Here is an 11671-nt window from a genome sequence, read left to right as displayed (position 1 = left end):
CAATGGATTTTAAAAATCGTTGTACGATTTTACTCATTTGCATAACATCACCTTAGAAAGGGTTGTCTGTCTCCATCAACTAGACAATGGATTTTAAAGCGTTGTAGTAATACTAAAGCCTTCCCATTCACACAACATCTTAATTTTGAAAACACTTGTCTGATTTGTTTTACTAGACAATATTTTTTTATCGCTTGTAGTAATCAACGTCAGACAACGCCAATTTTTTGGTTGCAAAAAAACTGTTGTATGAAAAATTCGGGCAACACTTTTTTGGTCGAGTGTTGTCTAATCGGTGTTGTTTGATTGCGTTTTTCTTGTAGTGTTATGCCAAGTTTGCAAGGATAATATTCTTATTAGTTATTTGAATGTAGAAAGATTTTAGAAAGAAGTTATGTATTTTTATTAGGGGTTTATTGTTATAAAAAGACACCTGAAATGAATAAAAGATCAACTTTCCAGATGTCAAATACATATTGTTCTCACGTTCAATAAAATTTAGCATGGTATCAGAGCCTTATTTTTAAGGGACCTATTTGTTTAAAATACACCATATCCAAAATACTACAATCACACAACTATAACCACAATCAAAACCAAAACCTATATATACACAAACAACCATAACCAGTGTATCATAACATAAAAAACATCACAAATCAAGTCTATTGAAAACAAAGTCAACAATCTTAATAAATTTGTTCCGAATATGTTTGGTGGAAATACCAATTATGTTTGGGCGGAACGTGTTGAAGCATATATGAAAGCACTATATCTTTGTGATGCAGTAGAGAAAGAAATTGACAATACATTGCCTGAAAATCCCACCAGTGAAACACGTAAAGTACGGAAAAAATTAAAAATTAAAAAACCCAAGACAAGATTATGTCTATTTTCAGTTGTTTCACCAAACATCTACACTAGTATCATGTCTCTAAAATCACCGAAAGAGATATTGGGGTATGTTAAAAAGGAATATGAAGGAGATTAAAAAATCAACGACATCAAGGTCCTTAATTTAATTAGAGAATTCGAGTTACAAAAAATTTAAAGATGGTGAAATGATCAAGGACTATTGTGAGAGACTTCTTTATATTGCTTATAAGGTAAGATTTCCTAGAACTGAATCAAAAATTGTCTAAAAAATTCTTATGACAATGCCAGAAAGAAATGAAACAGTTATTACTACACTAGAAAATACCAAATGTCTTTGGTAGAAATAGTTAATGCATTGCTGGCACAAGAGCAATGGAGGATGATGATAAATGAAGAAGTGGTGTTAGGGGCTCTTAAAGCAACGAGTGACAATTCAGGAGTTAATAATGGTAACAAATTTCCAGTGTGCGCGGCAAAAAGACTAATCGTCCTCAAATTAAATATGGACAATTTGGACATTAAGGGAGGATTTTCAAATCTCAGGAGCACGACAAGGCAAAAAAGGCTACGACTTTCGAACGAAGATCTTTTATTTTAGTGGAAATTTAAAATACAAGATAATGAGGAGTGCTAGAAATTATGCTTCGTATTTTATATTTTTTATTATCTAAATAATGGGTCAACTTGTGCCAAGTATGTAGGGATAATATTTTTTATTAGTTATTTGAATGTAGCAAGATTTCACGAAGAAATTATTAATTTTTATCAAGGTTTTGTTTGTTATATAAAGAAATCTTGCATGAATAGATCTACTTTTCAGATGTCAAATACATATCTTTCTCACGTTCAATAAAATTTAATAATTTGGTAAAATTACCACTTGAATGTTTAACAACATTCTTACAAAAATTACAAATAAAAAAATCTTTATCTAGATTCATCTTATTCGTCAATCGGAGTCGCCTTCCTCACCTGATTCCTTTAGATGTTGCATTACCCTCTTCTTCGATCGAAATCGCTTGTGTGTTATTGGCTCCATATAATATTAAAAAACATGAAGTTTACCATGAATGGGGCATATTTGTTTTTTGAGGAAAGTTTTAATTCTTAAAGAAGACAATAGGTGAATTGTTATCAAGTGCGTAATGCATACCCCTTTTATGATATAATCTAGGATTATCTACAAAATATATGTTTGCCTAGCATAGAGACCGTAACAAAGTTAAAATAATGAAAGAAAGCTTGAAGAAGATTAAAAGAAGTAAAGCATGTAAAAATTAAATAGCAAATGAATAATTGCAAAATATCCATATATTATTTCACACTCGTAGTGCTAATTTCAAAAATGATAAATTTACTCGGAAGTTAAAGAAACAGTTTTCACGCATTGTGCGAACAAAAAAAAAGGAAATTATCAAATCTAGTTCTCATATCAGCGCTACAAACCCCTCCCTCTAAAATTAATTTAGAATTTTGATTATAAGTAAAAAATAAAAGAATAGTTTGATTAAATTATCATGTCCATGTCAGTACTTACATTAAAATGCACATCACACTCTTGGTGAATCAATCTAGTTTTATGCACATACCCTACACAAGATTACAGTACTATTATTGAAATCTAAATAAATTGATATTTTAAAATTCAAAAACAAGTAGATTATTCAATCATAAATTCAAAACCAAAAACAAATTTAACTAAACAACAATTAAAAATAAAACTAAAGAAATTTCATTCAGCTACATCGAGGCAAGTGAGAAATTTTTTTTACCCTGTCAACCACTCCAGCACTAGCACCATTCATCCTAGTATTGTAGCTTACACGAAACCAAACTGATCGTCCCCGTTCCATCCTCCTCATCCCCTTGCATCCCAAGCTGCTTTCAACTGCCCAGGCCTCCATCAAAACCTGAAACCAAGCTGAGCCTCAAGCTCGTTTCATCCTCCTCATCCCCTTGTTTCCCCAGCTGCTTTCAACTGCCCACGCCTCCATCAAAACCCAAAACCAAGCTGAGCCTAGAGCTCGTTTCATCCTCCCCATCCCCTTGTTTCCCCAATTTTTTAGAACTTCCCTGGCCTCGGTCAAAATGGTGAACTCAAAAATAGGGCGGGAATTGGGCAGGAGGCTGGGTAACTCACCAATCAAACAATCAGCCTCGGATCTAACATCCAGGTCGGGTTGGAAGATCATGGGTTGGTCATAAGGGTGCAACGAAAATGGTATATGGTACCCGAAGTGAGTAGAGTACAAGGGGTCGGGGAAAGGATCTCTGTCTGAGGTTAGGTTATTTACTTTTGCCATCTCACGTGGAAATGACCCATTAGATCTCATTTCAATGTCAAAGAAACAAGTCACTGAGAAATAGTTGTGTTTAGAATGTTCTGAAACTTGTGGGCTTTGGAGAATGGTAGATACAGTAGATGGTTTACTTGTGGCTTTTTATGCAGTTTTTTGTTGTAACGGAGTATCTCTTGCATTTTTGTATTTTATCTCAATATTGTAATTAATGTGTATAAACCTTGGTATCTTTTGGATTTTATATTTTAATGAGTAACTATGCCATATTTGCATATTACATAATATGTATGGCTGGTATTTTGGTATTTTCAATCATTTTTCAATTTAAATTTACTATATTTAGATTTAATTTTTATTTTGTAGCATAAAATATTTTTAAATTTAGATGAATGGTATAAAATTTAAATAAATCGTGTATCATAAAAATATATCTTAGTATCTATTTTAGATTGTTTTAATACATATTAATTTATGATATCATATAAATAAATCTTCCACCTTAAATTATATTTTTTCTTATATAAATATATCTACTTACGAGTATATCTTTTGTATTAGATTTTTGAAGTTGATTTTATGATTTATCCTACTATTTAAATATTCATTATTATTATTATTTTAATTATTATTAATAATATTATTATTATTATTATTATCATTAAGTTGGTTGTAAATTTAAAAAAAGACAAAATAAGTTGATAGTTTTATGAACTGCACTTTTGTTTGCAAGTCAAATATGTAAGGTTCTTACATAACTCTAGAGAAATAAATAATATTTTTATCTTTTAATGGGCTAAAAAAACTTTGGTTCTAAGTATTAAACAAGTTTAACAAATTCTTGGTATTAAAAAGGAAATTTAGGAGAATATCTAGATGTTAAGTGTATTTAAAATGATAGGAGAATTTTAACGAGAATAATATGATTGTCAGTTGATTTCAAAAATTTTAATGAAATACGTTTTTCAAACTTTAGGAGAATATTACGAATGATGATAAGGTAATTGTAGTTTTTCATATTTATTTATACCTAAAAAAATAGAGAAAAAGATGATTAGAGAGGTTTCACCCAAAAGCATAGAAGTTTTAGGAATGTATTAGATTGTAAATTGATTTAAATAATCTTAATGGAAGATGTTATTGTAACTTTTGGAGAATATTATGAATGATGATAAAATATGTAAGAAAACTAAATAAAATAAAATATTTGTAAATGATATATATATATATACATATATATATATATATATTTATTTAAATCAAAAGTGTAGTTTTAATCAGTCTTAAATAATTTAAATTAGATTTATATATTCTTTGTATTCATCAAAAGTTCATAGAAGAAAAGTAACCCTATTATTTTGTTTTATTTTACTGTAATTTTTTGTTTTATTTATAAGCAAAACAAATTATATTGTTAAAAAAATTTAATTCGAATGTACAACTAAAAGTACATGAACAAAAGATATAAGGTTAGAACTTAAAAGTTGTAAAATAAAAAGTATGAGTATCTAGAGGGGCTGAGAAAGATGGAACTTGTTTCTAATCAAGTTCAAATGGTCAAGTTTGTTAGACTATTGTTCAAGAAAATCAATAAATCAATAATTGTTGACCTGAATATATACACTAGGATATAAGATTAACTGAACCACTTAATATAAAAAAACTCAAAATGAAAATAAAAGACCATTCAGTTTTTATAATTCCAATTTCAAAATTTCCCTGAACCTCATTATGCAACTAGCAATCGCTCTTGTATACAAAGACTAACGACAATTTCACTAATTTCAAGTAATTGCATATAATTTTGAAATATAGCCTAAAAAAATTTGAACCAAAATCTATATAAATTTATATGAGATCGACATGTATCACTAAAAATAATAATTCGAAATATAGTTACCACGAAAACTCCATTTAATAAAATTAAAACACAGATACGAGCCAAAAGCTTAAAAATGCGAATTAAACATTTAGAAAACACGATAATGCTAACTATCTCAATTAAATTCTAACCTATTAGGCAGTTGAAAAATATATATCGACAAAAGTCTGATAATGCTTAAATAGAATCAAACTTGAATAAAACTCACATGCATCCACTGATATTGTCATTATACCGATTTTATTGATAATAAACAACAATCCATCACATTTAAATAATCTGACCATTAAAATAAATTCGATTATAAAAATTTATATGCAACACTTAAATATACCAGATTAAACGCATTAGATAACATTAATCATCAACTAATTACACAATCAAGTCATCAACATAATAAAATCATGACGGCGCCCTACTGTGCTTCATTAATTAATTGCGATCATTAACGAAATAAATATTCCTTGACTGTTCATTTTTTCAAAAGAAATACAGTATTATAAGAAGAAAGAGAATCTCGATATATTTACGTGAGCTATTGAAATGTCGAAATCCGACTTTTAGAACTTAATAAGATACAACACTAATGATGAATTATGTGTGCCTAGGAAATACAACAAATCCGATTTTTTCTATTATAGCTATAATTATTTTCAAAGGGATCAACCTGTGGACATGTTGCGCTTTCACGGGTCACAAGCAAGCGGGTAAGCGGATAGATTGGATGTGGATGGAGATGATATTAAAATTTATTTAATAGATATCCAATTAATGGAAAAATATAATTATAACGGAAAACAATTATAAAAAAGATGCAAAAATATAAATTTTGTCATATTCAAAATAAATGAACAAAAATGAAAGAGAAATTTTATGTACTGATCGGATTCCTAGATTAACACTACAAAATTCACGCTTCTTAAATGAAGTGAATAATATTTGATCATGAGTTAAAACAATAAATATTTTATTAACTCTCAAAATTTAAATGTATTTCCCGTAACTCTACGAACAAAATCTAGTTCTATGCTATATATTCCAATAGATACATACAATCATATTATAATTTAAATATATGAATATATATATATATGTATATGTGAATTGAAATTTCAACAACTGTAATACCAATGATTCTTCAAATAAAGTTTAACCCCAAACAAGGTCATCTTAAACATATACGAGTTTGTAGGCTACTTCTTATGAGTCAAAAAATTATTCGGCCAATATTAACCGGATATTTGGGTTTATTATAAAAAACAATCCACAGTCCAGTGATAAAGGGGATGAAAAAAAGGAACGACTGAAGAATTAAGAATGTCGCGGATACCTCCAATATTCTCATAATGTAGATAATATGATGGCCTAATCTAAATCATTCACACTATTGAATATAACTACTTGTACTTGGTTCTTATTATAAAATAAGGATATACGATAAGGATCTGTACGCACCTTCATAAGGGTCACAACCTAGATGTTAGACTTAAGGATGATGGTTCAGTGGGTGAGTTACGTCGGGCGGACATACCCGCCCTCAACGGAATTTGTTGGAAACTTTTATAGGAAAATAAATGTAAACCCGAGTAAGCACCCGAGTTTAACCCAAATTTTGTACACATACCCAACTAGATTATTGATCCCGGATTCGACCTAATTTTGTTTACAAGGATTAAACTGGGGCCAATAAAATTGAAACTGAGGAGCAAGCTAAGGGGAAACAAATGATACATGATTGAGTTGAAGTAAGGTCAAACTGATAAAACCTTTTAAAAAAGGAACAAAATGTCTAAATCAAAGTATTATATTTAAAAAAGGAACATGATACATGGTTCAATAGGTTTTATATTAAACTGACTACCCACCCACCAAGTAGACTTGAGTCTAAAAAAATTTAAACAAATCTTATTAGAATATAATAATATAAAATAATAAATATGTATATATTCGACATACGCATACTTAGTCATATACATGTATATAATCTAAATGTTGTATATTACAAACATCTTAACTGCGAAGATATTTTTTTTCCAAGGCATAAACAACTCTTTCCTAATCTTATATATGTGTATGCTCCAAACATAAAAAATATATGTTGTACCAACCAATATATTTTCTCTAACAGAGCAACACCATGACTTCTACTCCTCCTTTATTTTCCTCCATTCCACATTTTCTACAAAACAAATCCCAGAACCTATTAAAAAAATCAAACAGTCATTTCATTTCGTCACACTACATGCATACAAAAATTAATAGTTAAATTATATATTTTCGTTTATAACAGTCCAGGGTGTACCATCATTTGTTATCGATAATGTGACATAATTTAATAATGAAGCTCAAATCTGAAAACCAAACTAAGAAAAAAGTACAAAATTAATATGGATTATTCATTTTCCTTGTTAAATTTATGGGGACCTATTCATGGACTTGGATATACTTGAATTATATAGATTTTGAAGAATTTGCGGAGATATGTTTTTCTTGAACAAATTAACCATGATTGTGAGAAACGTAAGTTTGAAGTGAATAAATCAATGGGCTAAGATATTTTTTATTCATTACTCTTTACTTATAACAGACTACATACACACAAGTTAGGGTCTTTGTAAAAATAGCCACTTCATTCATTTGATTGAAGATGAGGTTGATTACATAATGCCCTCACCACACTCTATATGTCGTATATGCTATGTATATTAGGTTGATTGTTGTACTTATACATTTTATGATTAGTTGTTCTCCTTTTTTTATGTCACGTGGTTTGGATCATAGATTTTTTTTATAAAAGACAAACCAACAAAACTGAAATACAATCCTTTATTTAGTCTACTACACCTTCCAATTAACACATGATCTTCACGATTAAAAATGGGTTAGAAATTGGTGTCCAATCTCTAATGAAAAACAGAGTCCTTTATTTAGTCTTTTCTTTTTAAATAAAAATTTGTTATTTATTTAACATTATATTGAAACAATGTGGAAAAAACACATTATCATGTGTGGTGGAGTGGAGTGCACCATACATTGTTATGTGGGAGGTCATGTGTTCAATTACACATTATCATGTGTGGTGGAGTGGAGTGCACCATACATTGTTATGTGGGAGGTCATGGGTTCAATTCCTGTATAGTACAAAAATTTCAAAATATCCTAACTTAACCCTCTTATACCACTGCCAACATGTGTGTTAGTTCAGCAATATGTAAACATGTATATGAGTAGTTAAATCCATCATGTGGGATGCCATCAATGTATGTGTCTCACTAACATCAGTAGTTGTGGAACCCACATATAGGACTACATGTGTGTTAGTTCAGCAATATATAAACATGTATATGAGTAGTTAAAATCCATCATGTGGGACGTCATCAATGTTGAACCCAAAACTCCAATGTCAATAGTTAAAATCCATTATGTGGGACGCATCAGTGACACATCAATAGAATTTTAATTTTTTTAAATAAAAAATAATTATTTTTATTTATATTATGGCTTGGAAACACTTTTTCAGGCCTATACTAACATAATTAAAATATGTTGTAATAGGGTAGATTAATATAATGCTATGATAATATCATCTATGATAACATCACGTAATAATGTTGTATAAGCCCGTTATATGCAAGAAGTATATATAACTGGACTCTATAACACGTTAAAATAGTTTGGCATTCACCATGCTAGATGCGTTAGAGTATTGCGTAAAATATGTAAATACTTAAGGATGAGTTACACAAGGACTGTGATATATATACAAGACTACAACATGCTAGAGGCAGTGGGTAAAAGGTATTAAAATATCAAAAACTGACCAAGGAAAATAGCACTAATGTTCGACCAAATGTGTAAAACTGAATGCATCCATGTCTTATTTTTAAAAGTCCTTTTAAAGATAGGTTCAAACGTGGGTCTATAATTTTATAACACATGATTTAACTAGTTGGGGTGCAATTCTTAAATAATGTAAGCAAAAGAAGATGGGTAAGGCACTTGAGCTTTAGATTCAGCCGATCATAACTAAAGTGGTAGAATTCTTTTGAACTTGTTTCCAATCAAGTTCAAATGGCCAAGTTTGATAGATTATTGTTAAAGAAAATCAATAAATCCATAACTCTCTACCTTAATATAAAAATACAACTCAAAATTAATAATCCAAAATCTATAACTCTCAAACTTAACGACTTAATATTAAAAAAAAATGAAAAATGAAAATATAACGACCATTTAATTTTTGTAATCCAAATTCCAACAATTCCCTTGGAACCAGCAATGGATCTTATAAACATAATATTGACGAAAATTTGACTAACTTCAAGTAATTTCATATAATTGAACTATGACCCTAAAAAACTTTAACGAAGACCTATATAAATTCACACCAGATCGAAACGTATCACTAAAAATAATCATTACAACTATAGTTATCATGAAAGCTCCATTTAATCTAATTAAAATACATGTAAGAGCCACAACATTAAAAAATGCGAATTATATATTAGAAAAATAAGATAACACTAACTAACATAATGCAATTTTAACCAAATAGGAAAATAGACATCACAATCATGTTTATTGAAAGCAAAATGAACGATCTTTATAAATTTGTTCCTAATGTGTTTGGTGGAAATACCTACCATGTCTGGGCGGAACATGTTGAAGCATATATGAAAGCACAAGATCTTTGCGATGCAGTAGATGAAGAAATTTACAATACCCTGCCTGAAAATCCCACCAATACAACACATAAAGTACAAAAAGAATTGAAATCTAAGAAGCCCAAGACAAGATCATGTCTATTTGCAGCTTTTTTACCAAACATCTACACCAGTATCATGTCTCTAAACTCACCAAAAGAGATATGAGAGTATCTTAAAAAGGAATATGAAGGAGATGAAAAAATCAATGACATCAAGGTCCTTAATTTAATTAGGGAATTCGAGTTATAAAAAATTGAAGATAGTGAAATGATCAAGGACTACTCTGAGAGACTTCTTTGTATTTCTTATAAGGTAAGACTTTTTAAAACTGAATTTTCAGAATAAAAAATTGTCCAAAAATTTCTTGTGACAATGCCGGAAAGATATGAAACTGCTATTACTACACTAGAAAATACCAAAGGGCTTTTAACAATATCATTGGTAGAAATTTTTAATTTATTGCAGGCACAAGAGCGACGGGGGATGATGACAAATGAAAAAATTTATGGAAGGGACTTTTAAAGCAAGGACTGATAATTCCTGAGGAGTTAATAATGGCAACAAATTTCCAGTGTGCGCATACTGCAAAAAACTCTTCATCTAGAGCTAATCTACCTCAACAAAGAAAATGGACTAGAGATCGCCCTTTTGAGCTCATCATTGGTGATGCATCTTCTAGAGTTCAAACGAGGAAATCAACTCAAGAAGAATGTCTATATAGCAGCTTTCTTACCAAGGAAGAACCAAAGAAGGTAAAAGAAGCTTTGTTGGATCCTGATTGGGTTTTAGCTATGCAGGAGGAGCTAAACCAATTTGCAAGGAACAAGGTATGGAAGTTGGTACCCAAACCTAAAGGGACGAATCCAATTGACACCAAGTGGGTATTCAGAAATAAGATGGATGAAAATGGCATAGTGGTCAGGAACAAAGCTAGATTGGTTGCTAAGGGCTACTGTTAACAAGAAGGTTTGATGAAACTTTTGCTCCTATTGCAAGACTTGAAGCCATCAGAATTTTCTTAGCCTATGCAACCCATGCCAATTTCAAGGTCTATCAATGGATGTCTAAAGTACCTTTCTGAATGAAGATTTGGAGGAGAAAGTTTATGTCAGTCAGCCTCCTGGTTTTGAAGATCCAAATTTTCTAGAATATGTCTACTATCTTTTGAAAGCACTTTATGGATTGAAGCAAGCATTTAATCCTAATATGACACTTTATCAAAGTTTCTTTTGGAAAATTACTTCACAAGAGATACTGTTGATAAAACCTTATTCTTTAGAAATGTTAATGGCTCTAGTATACTTGTTCAAATTTATGTAGATGATATTATATTTGGCTCTACAGATGAAAAGCTTTGCAAAAAGTTTACCAAATTGATGCAAAGTAAGTATGAAAAGAGCATGATGGGAGAACTAACTTACTTTCTTGGTTTACAAGTTAAGCAAGTTAGTGATGGAATATTCATTAGTCAAACCAAATATATTTATGATCTCTTAAAGAAGTTTGATCTAATGGATTGTATATCTGCAAAAACTCTCATGGCCACTGCAACTAAACTTGAATTAAACACTACTGAAAAGTCTGTGGATATTTCAAGTTATAGGGGCATGGTTGGTTTAAGCAAGTTAGTGATGGAATATTCATTAGTCAAACCAAATATATTTATGATCTCTTAAACAAGTTTGATCTAATGGATTGTATATCTGCAAAAACTCTCATGGCCACTGCAACTAAACTTGAATTAAACACTACTGAAAAGTCTGTGGATATTTCAAGTTATAGGGGCATGGTTGGTTCACTTCTGTACTTAACAGCTAGTAGGCTGGATATAATGTTTGCTACTTATCTTTGTGCTAGATTTCAGGATGATCCTAGAGAATCTCACTTAGTAGCTATTTAGAGAATTTTCA

Source organism: Apium graveolens, chromosome 11 (assembly GCF_009905375.1).
Source record: "Apium graveolens cultivar Ventura chromosome 11, ASM990537v1, whole genome shotgun sequence".
In the NCBI taxonomy this organism is placed as follows: domain Eukaryota; kingdom Viridiplantae; phylum Streptophyta; class Magnoliopsida; order Apiales; family Apiaceae; genus Apium; species Apium graveolens.
The sequence above is the reverse complement of the archived record's forward strand: the minus strand, read 5'-3'. Positions refer to the sequence as shown.